This window comes from Cupressus sempervirens, chromosome 10, assembly GCF_028749045.1.
Source record: "Cupressus sempervirens isolate cs-2001-9-10 chromosome 10, ASM2874904v1, whole genome shotgun sequence".
NCBI classification, from domain to species: Eukaryota; Viridiplantae; Streptophyta; class Pinopsida; order Cupressales; family Cupressaceae; genus Cupressus; species Cupressus sempervirens.
Genome location: NC_143127.1, coordinates 304,407,382 through 304,421,995, shown reverse-complemented (window position 1 = coordinate 304,421,995; position 14,614 = coordinate 304,407,382). Strand labels below are relative to the sequence as shown.

Genomic DNA, 14,614 nt, shown 5'->3' with positions numbered 1-14,614 from the left:
GATAGTGGAATTGGTGTACAAGTGGACCTGGAGTTCTAGTACTATATTTTCCTCTTGGATGCTTATACATGCATGACTTTGATTCTTGTTCATTGGATCTGAGGGGTTTATAGATTTTCTTATAAAAATCTACGATGATGCTCTTTTCTGATAAACCATTATTCTGGGTTTAGTTGTTTGGGTTTTTTTTTCAGACTTTGAGTCTTCCAGATGAGAAGTGGGTGTAGATGTGCATGGGTGTTCTTAAACATAATGTTTTTGCAGGTTTTGCATGCTGAAATAGAAACTTGTGGTTTTTTGTGGATCTACTAAAGAGCTATTTTCTTGACTCTTGTGTTTTTAGAGTGGTACTAGATGAGATAGTTGTAGTTCTATATGCATGCATTCTTTGTGCATGGTGAGAGGAGGTATTTTTCTTTCTCTGCATGGAGATGTTAGTACATGATCAGTCACTCAACATTTCTATGGTGATGCTTTGTTGGATTCTTGGACTATGGTGCTCGATGTGGACATGATTGGAAAATTAGATTTCTGCTTGATTTGGTGTTTGAGTCATGTTGTCTACATGATTATTCCATTTGATCTCATTTGTGCATGTCACTAATGTAATAGTGGGTTTGCATGTTGTAATGATTGGATGTACAAGTTATGCAGTTAGGTGGGTAGGACACCCATTTAATTATAGTGGGATAACTTGGATGTGGACTATCTATATCCACCAAATTTGATTCAATGTTGGTGTAGACTTGTTAGTTGGCCTTGTTTTTGGTCACTTGTGTAGTTGTGTGGTTGCTTTGGGATGAGAGGATGGATGATATTTGAGTACTTGGATAGTTAGTTATGGAGTCCTATAGCATGGTGAATTTCCTTAGTGTGGAGATCTTGGTTTCACTTAGTGTGATGTGTGGGCCTAGATGGTTTTTCAAATTTGGAGGATGGTGTTTCATATGCTTAGATAGCTCGGTATTATGTTTTAGTGGGAGCTTTGGCAGTGGCTATATTTTTCCATCATATGGTGATGGATGATCTTCTTTAGTGTTGTAGATGTTGGAAGATGCCTTAGATCTTGTTTCTATAGAAGGGTCTTTCACATTTGTTGGTTCACTAGTTGGAGATGGTATCTTCATGTGATTGGAGATGTTGACATCTTTAGGATTCAAGGGGTCCTTGGTAGAGATTTTGTTTATGCTTTTATTTGATATGTTATCATGGTGGCTTTTATGTCATGGTTTTCTCTATTTTACCAATTTAGAGTTGTGACATGATATAATTATTTGATATGATCACATGAAGCATGTTATCTCTTTGGAGGAGATGGTTTAGATCATGATGTTATGTTTATGTTCCTGATTCCATAGTTGGAGCTTTATCATTGATCTTGGTTTAGTTTCTTGGTATTGAGTACTTTGATCATTTGATTGATACTTCATAACAGTGCTATGTTGCAGTAGAGTTTTGCATAGAGTGAATGATTATAGGTGCTTATGGATGCTTGGAGACTTAGGTGAGGCTAGAGTTCTCTTGAGATGAGAAACATGTTGTTGAGATGTATACTCTTGATGAGATTTCAACAAAAAGTTCGAGGAGCCTACACCTTTGTTGGATGTGAGTTCAGAGACCTATGAGGAGATTGTTCTTGGATAAGTCATAGGGTGACTTGTATATCTTGGAGGAATATTCTTATTCCCCACTCTTGGTCTACTCAGTAGTTTATCATTTGAGAGGTATTGCCTAATGTTACTTTTAGGTGCTTTATCTTTTCTTTCATATTCATAGATCTTGAGCTATAGTTAGATGGTTCTAGAGGATTTATTATGAGAGATGGATACCGTGATTATCTCCTTGGGGTGTATTTTCATTTATGATGAATATAGGAGATGCTAGTGGGTTGATTTTCTAAAATGGGAATGGAGTTGTTTGATTTTCTTTGAGAGGCTAACATCAATGTAGATTTATGATATCATATTATGTTTGATATTTTGAGGTTGAACAATTTTGGATGTTGTTGTGGCTTTTCTCTTGGGGTTGTGAAGGAGATCATACTTGGCACAATTGACATTTAGAAGTGTTTGTAGAAGGGCATGCTGCATGCTTATGATTTGCAGTTTCTTTCTTTAGTCTTGGTTATCTTCTTGGATGTTTTGGTTCACACAACATTATTTTTGAGATCTGTTGCAGCTATGGTGGTCACTCTTTTGTGGTCACTTGTTATCACTTGTACTTCATTATTTTTTGTGGTGACAAGTTGGTTCCTTTATCTCTTTTCTTTGTTGGATGTGGAGAACATGGGAGAGTTGTGGAGACTAGATGAGAGAGATGTTTCTTGCAGTGCTTTTGCTACATGATTTGCATATCTTTGTGGATGGTCCTTGGAATTACATGGTTTCACTTTCTTTGTGTTTTTATCAGTAGACTCAGTATGCTTTTGAATTTTTAGATTTGACTACCCATGCAGTGGGAGTTCTTGTAGGTGTTTGGTCTTCATCGACCGGTTTGCACATAGAGCTTGAGGTTGTAGTTTATGGGTTGGCTATGTTGCTCACATGAGTTTTTTGGTGTTGGATACCTTTGAGGTATGGGTGATTGGATGGGTTAGCATTTACTGTGGATGCTATTTTCAATCTTGTCAATTTATCAATTGGATTGGACCAATCCATTTGGTTGTTGTTCTAGTTGATGTTTTATCTTGTTTTTTGGAGGATGACTTCACAGTTTTGTTGGGCTAAGAAGTTGATTTTTTTTAATACTTTTGTGTATCTCATGAGTTCATTGGAGTGGTGGAAATAGTGTGTAGCCTTTGTCATCACATGGATCTTATGCTTGTGTTATTTGGACAGGTGTCTAGTTGGAGCACGAGAGTATATGTTATGATTTATGTTGTTTCATGGATGGATGTGATGATATAGTTTCATCAGTTTGAATCTTGTAAGGTCTTCATCAAGTGGGAGATTGTTGAGATAAGGTGACTTAGCCTTACCATGATTTATTGCTTTACTTGTGCTTTCTTAGAAAGTTCCTAAATGAAGTTGGATTCTCCCACAAGAAAAGACCTAAAGTAGAAAAACATAAAGCTTCTATTTTTTGGTGTTTTATTCTCTTATGCTTTGTTTTTATGCAAGGGTTGTGCATAAGAAATTTTCTAAAATAATTTGTAGATGCATTGAATGTAAATGTTTTAGAAATTCTTTCCTCTTGTATGAAAACTCTATAAGTACAAAGCATTGTTGTAGAGAATTAAGAGAGAGATGAGAAGTTATTTGCATAGGGTTATACTACTAGATTTTCTCTAGAATGGAGCAAGATGTAAATCTCTATGTGAAGGTTGAAAATTTATTGTAACTTGTTGCTAAATAATACATTAGTTTGATGGTTTGGAGGGTGGTGTTTTTACCTGGAAAGGTTTTTCCCACATATATCTGTGTTCTCTATTATGTCTCATTCTTCTAGTTTTATGATTGTAGAATAATAATATGCATGCCGTAATGCTGTTGAAATTTATTTAGATCAGTAAATTGCAATTACTTTCCTTTAAGGTTTTAATTGTGGGAAATCAACTATGTTTCTTTCCGCTTTTATGGTATAGTAGTATGCACTTGTATTTTCTTATTAGAAGTTGTTCAAGGAACTATTGGATATAGAATGTGCATACTAATCTCAGATGACTTTCTGGGGTGCTCTTATTTCCCTTCAAATCGGGCATTCAAGAGTCACTTGTAAGGGTTTTTGTTAAGAGACAAATATGTTAACTAACAAAGTAGAATATGGTAGGTTGAGGTGACTAATTAATAATATAAATGAGAGTCTATTTTGGAAAGGTATAATCTCGACAAACTAAAACAAGACTTGTAAACTAATTAATCTATATGATTGAAATGTCTTGGACATAACTAGAGGTTTTTTTTAATCTATTATTTATCAATTTTTTAAAAAAAATAGTCACTTATTTATATACTTATTATACTACTATAAAATTATTACTAGTTGTAGTGCTATTATTAATTTATACAATTTCTTTTTATGAAAATTTAGATTTCTAATATTAATTTATACAGTTTCTGTTTTTGAAAATTTAAATTAGATTTATATGTAGACTTTTTATTTCTTGTTTAATCTATTTTGATTTTTAACATAATTCACCTTTCACACTTTTTAGCTTACCCATTGCATGCAATTGCTAGTTACATCAAAGGCATACCTATATTGGAGAAAATTTGTTCACTTTGCAAACAATGGTTTGTAATGGACAAGAAATGTGGAAGACTATTGATTTCTTTTTATTAATTTTGTATTCTCCTCAACAAGGGACAGAACCATCATATCAATGGCCCTAGATTATATTTTAAGTTGTCTAGTGTTCTTATCAGATCAGGTTGTTCGACAAACATGTCACAAAGCATTTTGATAGATACCTACCTAAAACATAGAGGTGCTTAGTTTCCAGATGGCTTAAACATCACTCGCTAAGCTTCATTTCAAGACCAAAAGTGTTAAATAATCAGAACTCACTTATTTTTTCCAAACTTAATTTTCTCTTACTACTTCAGGAGCTACCACCATTGTGTTATTGGGATTTTAGTACAGGGATTTGGGTTTGATTTCAATTTGAGGATGGATCGCAGAAGGCAAGGAAAATCGGGGCAGGAGTTTTTCCCAGTCCAGTATGTAAAGTTGCTTGTAAGAGCAGAGCATCAAAACCCAACTTTCTAAGTTGAACGTACTTGTTGGGTATGGTATGAACTGCTATTGACTCGGCTCAACTAACCGGACCAAAAATGAAAACTTGAAACCGCCTTCAATAGCCGTTATGTATGTGCCGACTTCAAATAGATTTCAGTATTTTGTGTAAATGGTGGAAGGATACGATATTTGGTTCAGCTCAGTAACTGACGTCGTTATCTGGTATTGTTCTTTGTTGTTTTGGGCATGGGATTGGGTAGTGAGCGAGTGTGTTTTATTTTACTCAAGAGATTCTTATTGGGCTTTCAAAAAACTGAACTCCGAAACCTTTACCAGCGTCCTTGCTCCCTATGCCAAAATTGAAGCTTTGAACCAAGGTAGGGATATCCGTATTCTGTAGATCTTTCCAAAATTGGGCATTTATATTTCTCACTGTTTTTAGAATGTCCAAGGTCATTATAGACATCATAATCATAAATTTTGTCCCATTCTTCCTACTTTCCCATTCGAGCTCCTCTTTAAGTTTTCAAGTTATTTATTTCTCATCTCCACCAAGGCTAGTAGATAGCAATTATAGCTTTGTAATTGCAGTACCTCGAAACAAAAAATTTGAGCATAATTTGTGATTTCAACCAATTGAGCTGTGATGATAACATAATTCAAACGTGAACTTTTGGGCAAACCTTGTTTGAGGGAAAAATCCGATCTGTCTTGTATTTACCAGTAGGGTAAACCCAAGAATTGCACATTCCCCTGTTGAGGAATTTCTATCGCCAAAGAGTTGAGAAAAAACTCATGGTGATGCATCTTTCTTATGAGGAAGGCTCCAAGATTACCAAAGGTCAAGTCCCACTGGATTTCTCTTAGCTACATATTATCTTTAAGTGAAAGGTTATTTTTATTGGCTAGGAATCATACATTATTATTTTTAATTTTTTTCACAATTTAGCCTTTTAAGTGAATTATGTAGTGTTGTAATTTTAGTGGATTTACATGAATATAGAAGATGAATGAGAGATCCTCTTTTCAATCATCATAACATAGTTCAATTTTTTCTTCGGAGCTTTGAGTGCAATATTTGTCTTGAATTGGCACATGATCCAATTGTAATGATGTGTGTCACCTTATTTGTTGGTCTTGCCTAAAGAAGTGGCTCTATAGACATTCAAAATTCCAAGAATGTCCTATTTGTAAGGTTTTGTTGGAAGAGAGCAAGATTATTCCCTTTTAAGGACAAGTAAAAGTAGGTGCTCTAGATCCAAGATCCAAGATCCAATAGTGTACCTAGTGTAAACATTCCCAATAGACCTGTTGGTCACAGCCCATAAACAACTCCTCTTCCAGGCCCTAATCAGTACTAACATCAGTCATTTGTAAAATTGAAACATAGGTCAAATACACTCTAAAACATGCAAATATTTTTACTAACATCAATCATTTGTAAAATTGAAACATAGGTCAAATACACTCTAAAACATGCAGAATTTTTTTTTTTGACCGATAAGAGGTCGTAGCCAAGATTAATTATTATGTGTTGTTAGTAATTATTATTATTATTTATTAATTTGCGAGTTAGATTCGAACCCAAGACCTTTTTGATAAGAGGCTCACAATTTACTGTTGTGTTGTAGGCTCTTGCCTTAAAACATGCAAATATTGCTCAGATGCAAACAAATATTTTAAATTGAAATGATTAGATACAAATATAATAATTTAATAATATTATGAAACCAAAATTCTAAATTTGCATTTATATTTATTTGTTGAGACCAATTATAGATTATTATATTAGGTAGTAGTGCAAGGGTTTGTTTTGAGTACCATGATTATTTTGAAGACATGAGAGAGAACATCTCCACCATGATTGAAGTGATCAGATTGCTTCGAATACGTGTCCTATCATTGAAACAAATTGAGGACAATGTGCTTTGTTCATTGCCTAGACATGTAGAATTAATATTTTTCTCAAGTTTTTTACCGTACTCAAGCTTTGGATTTGTCGTTCAATCAATGTTGTTTTTCATTCTTTTTATCTAATTTTTTTTATTTTAGATGCTTACATATCAAAAGTAAACTCATTGTTGGACTTAGAGAATTTTTTAATACAATCTTTAATGTAGCAAACTATTTTTCATGTTCACATATCAAAGGTAAACAACTTCACTTTAGTTGGGCAAACTTAAAAAAACTAAGGAATTGATTCTCTATTCCCATAGACATGTTACTAAATTTAAGTTAATTATTTGAATTTATCTTGCATAGAAAATGTTAAATTATTCTCTTTAATCCTAGCACCTTAAGCAATATTTATCACCTAAGCTCGAGAATGTTAGGCGTAGATTTATTCTAAAAGCTTTAAAATGTTGCATACAAATAACTCATTAATATAAGGTTTAGATTTATTTTAAAAACATCAAAGCTTCTCCTACAAATAATTTGAATATTTAAAGCACATAATCCTCCTCAAAACACACAAATATCATTTTAATTTTGTATAACTCATTGATGTCATGGTCATGGTTACAATTAGATGTAGAGTTAGAGTTGTGAAATAACTTGAATATTTAAAGCACATAATCCTCCTCAAAACACACAAATATCATTTTAATTTTGTATAACTCATTGATGTCATGGTCATGGTTACAATTAGATTTAGAGTTAGAGTTGTGATCTGATTTTCTATTATGGTTTACTATTTGAGTTATGATAGGATTAGAACTAGGGTTGGGATTAGGGTTGTCAATGATATTAAAGAGTTACAATTAAAGGGTTAATCATAGTTAGTATCATGATCAAGATTTATGTTAAAATAATAACTTAGGTTACATTTAAGAATATGGTTAGTTTTAAGATTTTTATTATAATTAAGATTAGAATATTGTGTTATAGTTAGATTGTGTTTACAATTTGCTACTTATTTCGCAAGTATTTCGTTGGCGTACCTTGCTAGCGTCGCTAAAGCATAATTCTCGTGGTTGCGTAGCCATTGCTGGATTCTGTCCCTTTAAGAAAAGCTATTACTAGATATGAAAATGACGCCGTCTTAGCTCAGCCGGTAGAGCGCGTGGCTTTTAACCACGTGGTCGTGGGTTCGATTCCCACAGATGGCGGAAACAATTTTTACTATGGAAGTGCCCTGTAGTAGGTGCAATTGCTATTTATTAAAAAAAAATTGTACAGTTATCTGCGCGCACGACTCACCTAAAATATTCGCCATTTTTAGGGTTTAAGATATACTCCAGCTCAAACAAACTAAAACTTAATATCAGCAACTGTAGAAACCTTAGATGAATACAATATTAAGCTTATTAGTCACACAGACCCTTTTTAAATACTCGCACTTTTGAGGGTTAAAAATATACTCACAAATCAAATAAAAAATTGAATCGCAGCAAATTACATAAGACCTACGTCATAAGCAATTTCTCTAATCCATAGTAACTAATCCGTTTAGAATTTAATAGGAGCTGTTCTTTAGATTAATACAACTGATTACACGGTGCAGTAGCAGCTGCACAATTTTACTAAGAGATGTCACAGCGATACCTATGAAGCGTCCAGGGAGAAAGATCTCAATGTTTGATTCATAATAATCGCCTCTTGTGATTCTTGTCGATCTATATATCCATATCCAGTAACAACGAAGCTCAAGTCAAATCCGCAAATGAATCTGTAGTGAACTATTCTTCCTTCATTCTATTAAAACCCTCCAATTCGGCATAAGAAATCTCACTATGGATATTATGGGAGTTCATTTTTCCATTCACATCTTTGGATGTTGCTTAAGCTGTCACTAGTAATCTCTTTATTAAGTTCTATAATCCTTGCAATATAAGAGATTTCCTATTAAGTTTCATATTTCTTGCAATATAATATGGATATTATGGGAGTTCATTTTTCTATTCACATTTTTGGATGTTGCTTAAGCTGTCACTAATAAGTTCTTTATTAAGTTCCACAATCCTTGCAATATTAGAGATTTCCTATTAAGTTTCATATTTCTTGCAATATAATCGATTTGATTTCTAATTATTGTTTCATTCTCATGATGGATTATATAGTACAATCCAAAACATTATTGATGAAAAATGCACAATTTAAATCAGAAATGGACCAAAACATTATTGATGAAAAATTGCACAATTTAAATCAGAAATGTAAAAATCCATCATTATGAAGTGTAGAAATTATATAAATTTAATAGATTTCCTACCAGCATGCACCAGGTTACAATGGACTCACAACTTTCTTGAGTTGATGAACCACAGTCGACCATTTCCAAAACATAAAAGGCTGATAGCTCAGAGGAAAAAATCCCAGCATCCAAATAGGAGGTCCCATATTCAAGTCTTTAACTCATAAAATAACATGGTATCACAGTCAAACCAGAAACCCTAAGCATTGAAGTGTGGCAAGGAGGTGTGCTGGAACAGATCAGTCACATAGAAACAAGTCAACAATTGTAAGAAAATCCTTTCACAAAGATGATAGGTGGATCAGAGATGGAGCACCCCAACAAACATATAAGAGGTCCCAGGTTCAAGTCGTAGCTGATCAATAGAAAACAAGATAATCCCATGAGTCAAATCTAGGAAAATAACAAAATAGAATCAACACGAGCTAAAAGGTTTGCAAATGAAAGTGCTCAGAAGAAATTCTATGGTTAAGTATGTTTGAACTGAAGCAGTATTGAGATGGGTGAGCTTCCGGGATGTCCAAATGTTCCACCTCTGTAAGCATCACCTAGATACAGTAGATACAGTGTGCTAAATGTTCCATTCATTCTATGAGAGAGGTTTTATCATTAAACATGTGTCAATGAATTTGACTAAAAGACTACAAAATTGAATCCTGATAACAAACCCACAAAATGGAACCATTCAAAAGCTACAGGCATCTGATAAACTCAATATAATTTTGATGACATTATGCTTATAGCCTGTTAGATTTTCTACAAAGATGCTTTCTCAACATTGCACTATTGCTCGCAATGATAAGGTTGTAAGATAACAGATAAACAAGCAAATTAGAAATGGAGAACAGCACCAAGTTCTCACTTATCAATTGAAGATTTAACTTTTTCAATTTGTAGTCACCAGTAATCTCGGCAAGAACACAATCCGTTTTTGAAATGATGGAAACGGCTTGTATCCCTCACAATAATTTCTGTTGCCGCAACTTTGGAAATAAACTTGGTAGCCCTGTGACAATCGCCACACACACGAAGGTTTTTTGTGATTACAATAGGTGTTCCGGTCTTGTGTTGATCAGTCCAAATGCAATGGCCAACTTTTCACTGTGACTGCAGAGCATTTGTTCCTCCATCTCATCCTCTACATCATGCAGGACAAAGCTTTTACTAGATATAAATCCCGCCTCTTTCATCTGCCCGGCCAAAGTCTCTAGCATTGCATAAATTCAATCAGACAGAGGATGCGATTTATCTGCAACAGAAAATGCATGCATCCTATTACTCACTTCAATCAAGCTACAACCCACCGTTTTTCTTAGTCCCCTTTCTTGGATCTTTGCTCTCACCTTTGCTACACCATCCCATTTTCCAGCAGCAGCATAGATATTTGACAAAAGCACATAGTTTCCAGTATTCTCAGGCTCCATGTCAAATAGGTGATTCGCCACACGCTCTCCTAGCTCAACATTGCCGTGAATTCTACAGGCACCAAGTAAAGTCCCCCATACATCAGAATTAGGTTCTAGAGGCATATTTTTTATTAAGTCGTGTGCTTGATCAAGTTGTCCAGCACGTCCAAGGAGGTCAACCGTGCACGCATAATGATCCACCCCAGGTGTGATGAAGTAATCCCGACTCATGCTATTGAAATATTTGCAGCCCTCATCTACCAGACCTGAATGACTACATGCATATAAAACACTGGTAAATGTAATGCGGTTTGGCCTCAAACCTATCCTTTGCATTTCGGAAAAAAGTGCTAGGGCATCTACACCATGGCCATGCATTCCATACCCAGCAATCATTGCGCTCCATGATACAACATCTCTTTCAGGTAAAATGTCAAAAATGCACCGTGCAATTGATAGACTCCCACATTTGGTATACATGTCTATGAGTGCGGTACCCACACGCACATTTAACTCAAACCCATTTCTAAATATGTACCCATGAATGCATTTAGCTCGTTGCAGGGCTGCCAAATGAGCACATGCCGGTAGGACACTCACCATAGTTGCCCAGTCAGGTACTATGCCTACTAGTTGCAGCCGATGAAAAATCATCAAGGCCTCATTAGCATGACCATTATGGGTATATCCAGCAATCATTGCGTTCCATGATACCACATTTCTTGTTGGCATGCTTTCAAACATCTGATGTGCAAGTTCCATGTCCCCACATTTTATATACATATCTACAAGGGCACTCCCTACAACAACATCTGACTCTAAATTACTTTTAATCAAATAAGCATGAATGGACTTGCCTTGCTGCAATAATGCTAAATGAGCACATACAGGAAGCACACTGACTATGGCAGGCAAATGGGCTCTAATACCTGCTAGTTGCATCTGATGATAAAGTTCCAAAGCCTTCTTGGCATGGTCATTCTGAGAGTATCCACCAATCATTGCAGTCCATGAGACCGCATCTCTGGTGGACATGTTCACAAAAACTTTGTCTGCTGCATCCAGACTTCCACACTTCCCATACATAGTTATAAGAGAATTTTGAACCTCAACACCTGACTCAAGCCTATGCCTGATTATATAACCATGAATATCTTTCCCCTCTTGCAGAGCTCCACAAGCAGCACATGAAGGCAGCAAACTTACAATTGTAGCCTTGTCTAGTTTAACTTCCTTTGATTGCATTTGATGAAAAATTGTCAAAGCCTCATTCGCATACCCGTTATGGGCATATCCTGCGATCATTGTATTCCAGGACACGACTGTTTTTTCATGCATCTTGTCAAACAATTGCCGTGCATGCTCCATACAGCCACACTTAGCATACATTGCCAAGAGAGAATTCGCAACAATAACATCAGATTCTAGGTCAGCTCTGACGATACGATTATGTATCTCCTTGCCCTCTTGTAGAGCAGACATAACACCACAGGCTTTGGCTGCGAAGGGATAGGTGAACTTATCAGGCTGTATGCCGGCCTCTTGCATTTGGTAGTAGAATTTAATGGCTTCTTCACAGGGACCATTGCAGGCATAGCCTCTGATCATCATGTTCCATAAGAAGCCATTTCTTTCAGACATTTTGTCAAACAATTGTCGGGCATCCTCCATACTGCCACACATGGAGTACATTGCCGCAAGTTTAGTTTTTAAAAGAACATCTCGGAATAACCCTTTGACAAGCAGGTGGGCATGAAGTTTTCTACCCTGTAAGAGTGATTTACTCTTGGTACATTTCTCCAAAATAGAGGCGCAGTTGTCTTTTTCGTTGGATTGATTGCAATCCCAGCTTATTTGCCGTTCAACAGTAGAAGAAACTTGAAAAACAGAACATATTCTTCTTTTTCGGTAGTTGTTGAATTTGGAAAAGCTCTCAAATGATGAATTCAATGGCAGAGTTGGGATGAGTGACTGAAAGAGTTTGGTGGTGCAAAAAGCCATGCAAATTCATCTGTGTAGCATCATTAACTCGGAGCCAAAAAAATTTTTAAAAAAACGAGTGGAGTCATAAGTAAATGTCGAACGAAATGTTCGCCAATCTTATCCCCCAACGGTTGATGTCGAAGTTGATCCAATTTAAATAACTTTTTAACAGCTATGGTGTACTACTATAGCAAAGTTGCACAGTATAGCTTCCGACAGATATTTCTCAGTTCAAATTTGAAATTAGATTTTTAATATGACTGATATTTTTGCTGCTGTATCTATTTTTGATGTAATCTCTATATGCTGTGATCCAATTAAAAAAAATTGAAATTCGATTCTTAATAGCTTCGTTGATCCTGGCCCGTGCAGCAATATAAATGTACTCGTGTGCAGTAAATTTTTTGAGAAAATTGGCAATGTCTGCGCAGCACCCAAAATGTACTATTTGTTGTAATTATTAACTAATTCAAAATTAAAATTAATGAACTAAAAAATTATAGTAAATAGGGCATTAAAAATGCCGCATACACAATGGAAAAAAGTAAAATTGTTTGGTAGAATTACTATTGTTGATTATTAAATTAATATATTAGATAATTTTGGTTTGTTCATTAGGTTCTAGTTCAAAAATGAGGGATATTATTAGTGGAGATAGTTTATTATTATTTTCGTAAGTTTGTTGTGAGAAAGTTGTAAATAAAATATTTTATTCTATTTTATATATTTTAATTCAATTGTACATTAAATTCTTATATAGGAGTATTATTTTCTATATTATAGAAATTATTTTTTAATAAAAGAATTGTTCTAACAACTCACATACTTATAAACTTGTGTATAACTAATTAATATTCTCCTATACTTAATACTTTAACAAACTAAACTAATAATAATAATTTGTTATTTCTCAACAATTTTATAGCTAACCTAAATACCTATGCAAACATTGCTTTGTGACACCCTACCTTAGTATGAATATGAGGAGAAAGTATATTATATGAAAAATAAAAGAGTTCTAACAACTCACATACTTATAAACTTGTGTATAACTAACTAATACTCCCCTATACATAATATTTTAACAAACTACAGTAATAATAATATTTTGTTGTTTCTCAACAATTTTATAGCTAACCTGAATACCTATGTGATCATTGCTTCCTGACACCCTACCTTAGTATGAATATGAGGAGAAAGTATATCATATGAATTAAATATAGAATCATATGTCAACGCATACTTTTAAGTCCACACACTACTATAATTGCACATTACTACATACATACAAGAACTCATTTTGCTTTCACTTGAACTGTGAAATCATTACTGACAGACCATACTTCTACAAAGTTTGACACTCAAAAAAGTTTTGAAGTCAATTGCTCTCCTATACAGTTGTTTACACTATTAATGATTTCCTTATTTCCTACTTTTAAACAAGTTAAAAGTTTCCAATAGTGGTAAGTCAACTTTGATGACTTATGATCTTGATTCAAATGAAAGACACCTCCCATTAACTTTCCATGGTTTGCACTCATGTTTGTCATATTAAACCTAGGCATGAACATGCACATGATCATATCGTCATATAACATAGTTTTTTTTTTTTTTTTTTTTTTTTTTTTTTTTTTTTTTTTTTTTTCAATTAGCACTACCCATTTCAAGATCCATAAGTTTCATTACACTTTTCTTTTTTCACTACAATGATTTTCACCAAGGGGGGATTCATCACACAAAATAGAAATAAAAGAAAATGCCACTAATATGGAAAGTGGCATCATCATTAGAGGCTAACAAGGGGCATTACTTAACTATCTCCCTTATATACCTCCATCCTCCAATCAATTCGCTACTTAGCAAATTTGGTTTTTGAGACTCATCAATTGTGAGGAAAGAATATATGCTCCCCTTAATTTAAATAAGAGGTAGAGATTGTATCCCACTCATTTCTAAAATTTTCACCTCAAAGAAAATCAAATAGGTCGTGAGTGGAATGGAAAGAAAGAAAGAAATGGAAACCATGAGAGTAATGTCATTAGACGTGTTTGAATCATCTATGCTCTTTCTAGATCATTGTTTGTATGTTCTTGAGCTCATTTTTTGATAGAGTAGTCCACGTGTGAGTTCTCACATCTACATAAAATATTATGACCATATGCTCTACCAATTTTAACACATTGACCAAGTAGTCACATTGTCTCTCCAAATTTTTTATTCAATGTTTTGTGCAAAATGTTAGATTAGGGTTCCCCACTCAAAGATAGCTCTAATAAGAAAATTCTTTTTTATCGATTTCAATATACTTAGCCCAACTCCCTTTGATACACATCTATTAAATAAGGAAGGATGG

The 14,614-nt window shown here is 34.4% G+C and overlaps 1 non-coding gene and 1 pseudogene across 1 annotated transcript; one reads left to right on the top strand and one right to left on the bottom strand.

Moving 5' to 3' along the window:
- The first annotated feature begins 7,714 nt into the window (after positions 1-7,714).
- Positions 7,715-7,787, top strand: TRNAK-UUU (transfer RNA lysine (anticodon UUU)). The gene has a single exon. It is a non-coding gene; the product is annotated as a tRNA-Lys (tRNA).
- Positions 7,788-9,575: 1,788 nt separating this feature from the next.
- Positions 9,576-12,680, bottom strand: LOC149533837 (pentatricopeptide repeat-containing protein At3g12770 pseudogene; annotated as a pseudogene).
- Between the last annotated feature and the right edge of the window lie 1,934 nt (positions 12,681-14,614).